This window comes from Capricornis sumatraensis, chromosome 5 (assembly GCF_032405125.1).
Source record: "Capricornis sumatraensis isolate serow.1 chromosome 5, serow.2, whole genome shotgun sequence".
In the NCBI taxonomy this organism is placed as follows: Eukaryota; Metazoa; Chordata; class Mammalia; order Artiodactyla; family Bovidae; genus Capricornis; species Capricornis sumatraensis.
The window spans coordinates 117,871,375-117,876,588 of record NC_091073.1 but is presented as its reverse complement, the minus strand read 5'-3'; the positions used below and the strand labels follow the sequence as shown (position 1 = coordinate 117,876,588).

Below are 5,214 nucleotides of genomic sequence, written 5' to 3'. Positions count from 1 at the left end.
TATATGTTATTAAATAAAGATTTGATTTAAAAGAATATAAATGAAGCCTTTAAGTAGGTCTTTTCTACATGCATATTATTTCTTATTAAAGAAAAAAATATGTAAAAAGGCCACTGGTAATTGCTTTGTTAACATTTGTAGAAAATGCCAATTCTCTGGTCACAAACTCCACTAGGTTTAGCACTTAAGGTCTCTGCAGTTATAAACGTAATTTAAAATACTGTTAATTCTGTAACTCCATCGGTAAAATAATGTGACTTGGAATATGGCAGTCTTCATGTTGAGGGCAATGATCCACAGTTTGTTTTTTTTTACTTTCTTAGGGGTGAACAGTTATCCAGAAGAACAGCACCCTCCGCCAACGCTCTGGGCTTGAGGTTCATCATCAATGATCTGAACACCTCTCCTTGCAGCTCCCGGCTGACTGAAGCCATTGCCTTTTGCCCTCTCATCCATTTGTGCAGTTTCTATCATTCTTTTACAAAGGTCGAGAAAGAGTTCCTCAATTCCTTTGTTCTGTTTGGCTGAAGTGTGATAATGTTTTGCTCCCACAGATTCTGCATACGATTCTGCTTCTTGAATGGAAACAAGTCTCTCCTTCTCCAAGTCTACTTTATTACCTACTATACATAAACAGATCTCATTTCCCAACATTTTCCGTAATTCTTTCACCCAGTTTTTAACCTTCTGGAAAGAATCTTCATCTGTTATATCATAAACTAAAATAGCTCCATTTGAATCTCTGTAGTAAATTGGACCCAATGCGTGGAATCTCTCTTGACCTGCTGTATCCCATATAGCAAGATTTACTCTCTTCCCACCAATATTTAACTTCTTTGTTAAGAATGATGCCTGCAGGGTGGTGATGTGCTTGTCGTTGAACTTGTTCTCGCAGTAGCGCAGCACCAGCGACGTCTTCCCCACGCAGCCTTCCCCCAGCAGCACCACCTTGAACGAGTGGGCTCGGCCCGCCGCCGCCCCGCCGCCGCCGGCCGCAGCCATCCCGTCGCATCCCCGCCGCCCGAGCCCTAGCGCCGCGCCGAGGTCCCCACCGCCGCCGCCGCGGCACCTTCACAGCCGCGGCCCGCGCAGCCACTCCGCACCGGCGCCCCCCGGCCCGGGCGCCGTCCCCACTGCCGCCTCCGGGCGAGGCCTGGAAGCGCCGAGGGGAAAGTCCGATAGTGAAGGGCCCCGGGCACCACGTCAGGAACCTGGGGAGAGGTTAGGAGCGCCCGCTCTCCGCCTCCCTCTAATGGCGTCTCCTCCATATTGTTTCTTTAAGCTAGCTACATTATTTAGTTTATTTCTGTTAGAAAGACACCAAATTTGAACTCTTTGCTGTTTTTTTCTCCTCTCTTCCAGCTCTCACTAATAATGTCTTGTTTTAATAACATCTATTTATTTATTAATTATTATTATTATTTACTATTTTGGCTATTTTAAAGTGTAAAGTTCATTGACATCAGTACATTCACATTGTTGTGCATCCGTCACCACCATCCATCTCCAGAGATTTTCGTTATCCTAAACGGAAGCGCTGTACCCATTAAATACTAACTCCCCATGTCCCCCTCTCTCCAGCCCTTAGTAACCACCATTCTGTTTTTAGTCTCTATGAATTTGACTACTCTAGGCACCTTAGTACTCTTGCTTGGAAAATCCCATGGACGGAGGAGCCTGGTAGGCTGCAGTCCATGGGGTCGTGAAGAGTCGGACACAACAGAGTGAATTCCCTTTCACTTTTCACTTTCATGCATTGGAGAAGGAAATGGCAACCCACTCCAGCGTTCTTGCCTGGAGAATCCCAAGGACGGCGGAGCCTAGTGGGCTGCCGTCTATGGAATCGCATGGAGTCGGACATGACTCAAGAGACTTAGCAGCAGCAGCAGCAGCAGCAGCAGCAGGCACCTTATATCAAATCCTGAAAGATGACACTGTGAAAGTGCTGCACTCAATATGCCAGCAAATTTGGAAAACTCAGCAGTGGCCACAGGACTGAAAAATGTCAGTTTTCATTCCAATCCCAAAGAAAGGTAATGCCAAAAAATGCTCAAACTACCGCACAATTGCACTCATCTCACATGCTAGTAAAGTAATGCTTAAAATTCTCCATGCCAGGCTTCAGCAATATGTGAACCATGAACTTGTTCAAGCTGGTTTTAGAAAAGGCAGAGATGCCGGGAGCCAGCGTGAGGAACTCCGCCCAAGGCAAAGGTCATGAGGAAGGAGGCTTCAGCATACCCAAAGGTGGGATCGAGCCTCAGGAAACACCCTGTTCCCGAGCATCTACCCCCAAAACTAGAGTCTGCCCACTTTACTGTTTTATGCTCTCACCTACACCTCTGACTTTACAGGGGGCTCTCCCCCATCACCTCTCTCAGAGAAGGAGTTAACCTACAGCTCCAGTTAATAAAATTTCCTGGGCATGACAAGAGTGTTTCAACTTATGAACTCCTCTGAAGTTTATCTAGCCTGCCTGTACAGGTTTGTCCGGCCACATGTGATTGTTTACAGCCTCCCAACCATGAGAGGCATGAGATGTTTTAGACTTACTAAAGGCAGATTCTTTTAGGAAGTTGGAAATTATTAGTATAGTGGGCTGATTAGGAATTATATTGGTGAAGGGTTTTTCATTTTTTGGGCCAATATTTGCTGCTAAATCTCCATATTCCCTGCCTTTATAATGAATATGACTAGTATATAGAAGAAATAAGTATTAACCTTTAAGATTAATCATATTAACCTTAGGCTAAGTAAATTCCTTTCTTAATTGTAACCCACTATACCCTCACCCTATAGGAATGCAACTTCATCTGGTACCTTAGGAGGGTGGTGCCTGGTTTAAGAAAAATCACCCCTGGAAAATAAGTTTTTGGTTGACTGACCGTTATCCGAAAGAAAGGATCATAAAATGTCAGCAGGCCTCATGGCCAGAAGATGATGTAAAACCCTAAGACCTTTTTGTATACATTTATATGAAGCACCTGATTTTGATAAAGGTCAGGACTGCTGACCCCCGCGTGACTTTGAAATTTCCATTTGTCTCTATGTGTAACAAAAGGTATATAAGCAAACCTGAAAATAAAGAAAATGGATCAGTTTCTGGAAAGACTGATTCCCCCGTGTCGTTCTTTCTTGTTCTCCATTTTTCTGGCTGAATTCCCATCTGGAGTGTGGGTGCTCGCTAAGCCTGCTAATTTTGCCCTGGCTTTTAAGTTCCACGTGAGAGGGAGCACAAGGCGGGACACCCTCCAATATTCAAGTGGGCGCCAGTGGCCTACGTAGGTGGTACAAGCTTCTTGTCTCGAAGCTTTATTGGTATCCCATGTAAACCAAGTTATTCAGCCTCTTTTTCTCTACTAATTTTCCTACTACACTATTTCTTTTTAATCTCCCTCTTTATCTTTAATTAAGCAATTAATTCCTAGGATGCTGACTCTGTCCCCGCTTTGAATTACCCTGGACCCACTGGGGCTGATCATGGAAAAAGCAAGAGAGTTCCAGAAAAACATCTATTTCTGCTTTATTGACTATGCCAAAGCCTTTGACTGTGTGGATCACAATAAACTGTGGAAAATTCTGAGAGAGATGGGAATACCAGACCACCTGACCTGCCTCTTGAGAAACCTGTATGCAGATCAGGAAGCAACAGTTAGAACTGCACATGGAAAAATAGACTGGTTCCAAATAGGAAAAGGAGTACATTAAGGCTGTATATTGTCACTCTGCTTATTTAACTTCTATGCATCATGAGAAACACTGGGCTGGAAGCACAAGCTGGAATCAAGATTGCTGGGAGAAATATCAATAACCTCAGATATGCAGATGACACCACCTTTATGGCAGAAAGTGAAGAAGAACTAAAGAGCCTGTTGATGAAAGTGAAGGAGGAGAGTGAAAAAGTTGGCATAAAGCTCAACATTCAGAAAACTAAGATCATGGCATCCGGTCCCATCACTTCATGGGAAATAGATGGGGTAACAGTGGAAACAGTGTCAGACTTTATTTTTCTGGGCTCCAAAATCACTGGAAATGGTGACTGCAGCCATGAAATTAAAAGACACTTACTCCTTGGAAGGAAAGTTATGATCAACCTAGAGAGCATATTAAAAAGCAGAGACATTACTTTGCCAACAAAGGTCTGTCTAGTCAAAGCGATGGTTTTTCCTGGTCATGTACAGATGTGAGAGTTGGACTATAAAGAAAGCTGAGTGCTGAAGAATTGATGCTTTTGAACTGTGGTGTTAGAGAAGACTCTTGAGAGTCCCTTGAACTGCACAGAGATCCAACAAGTCCATTCTAAAGGAGATCAGTCTTGGGTGTTTATTGGAAGGACGAATGCTGAAGCCGAAACTCCAATACTTTAGGCACCTGATGTGAAGAGCTGACTCATTTGAAAAGACCCTGATGCGGGGAAAGATTGAGGGAAAGATTGTCCAACTCGATGGACATGGGTGGACTCCGGGAGTTGGTGATGGACAGGGAGGCCTGGCATGCTGCAGTTCATGGGGTCACAAAGAGTCGGACATGACTGAGCGACTGAACTGAATTGACCTGAACTGAGGCACCTTATATAAGTGGAATTATGCAATATTTATTCTTTTGTGTCTAGAATATTTCACTTGCAGAAGGCAATGGCACCTCACTCCAGTACTCTTGCCTGGAAAAATCCCATGGATGGAGGAGCCTGGTAGGCTGCAGTCCATGGGGTTGTGAAGAGTCAGACATGACTGAGCGACTTCACTTTCACTTTTCACTTGCATGCATTGGAGAAGGAAATGGCAACACACTCCAGTGTTCTTGCCTGGAGAATCCCAGGGACGGCGGAGCCTGGTGGGCTGCCATCTATGGGGTCCCACAGAGTCGGACAAGATTGAAGCGACTCAGCAGCAGCAGCAGCAGCAGCAGCAGCAGCAGCAGCAGCAGCAGCAGCAGCAGCATATTTCACTTAGTATGATGTCTTCAAGGTTCACCTATATTGTAGCCTATATCAGAATGTCCTTCCTTTTTTGAGGATGAACAGTGTTCCACTATCTACAACATATTTTGTTCATCCATTCTTTTGTTGATGGGCGATTTGGTCTGTATTACAATGAATTGCAGGGATGGTTGGATGGCATCATCAACTCAATGGACATGAGTCTGAGCAAATTCCAGGAGATAGTGAAGGACCGGGAAGTTTGGCATGTTGCACTCCATGGGGTCACAAAGAGT

The 5,214-nt window shown here is 44.5% G+C and overlaps 1 pseudogene; it reads right to left on the bottom strand.

Moving 5' to 3' along the window:
• Nucleotides 1–204: 204 nt before the first annotated feature.
• On the bottom strand, nt 205–1,002 carry LOC138080318 (ras-related protein Rab-21 pseudogene; annotated as a pseudogene).
• Nucleotides 1,003–5,214: the final 4,212 nt, after the last annotated feature.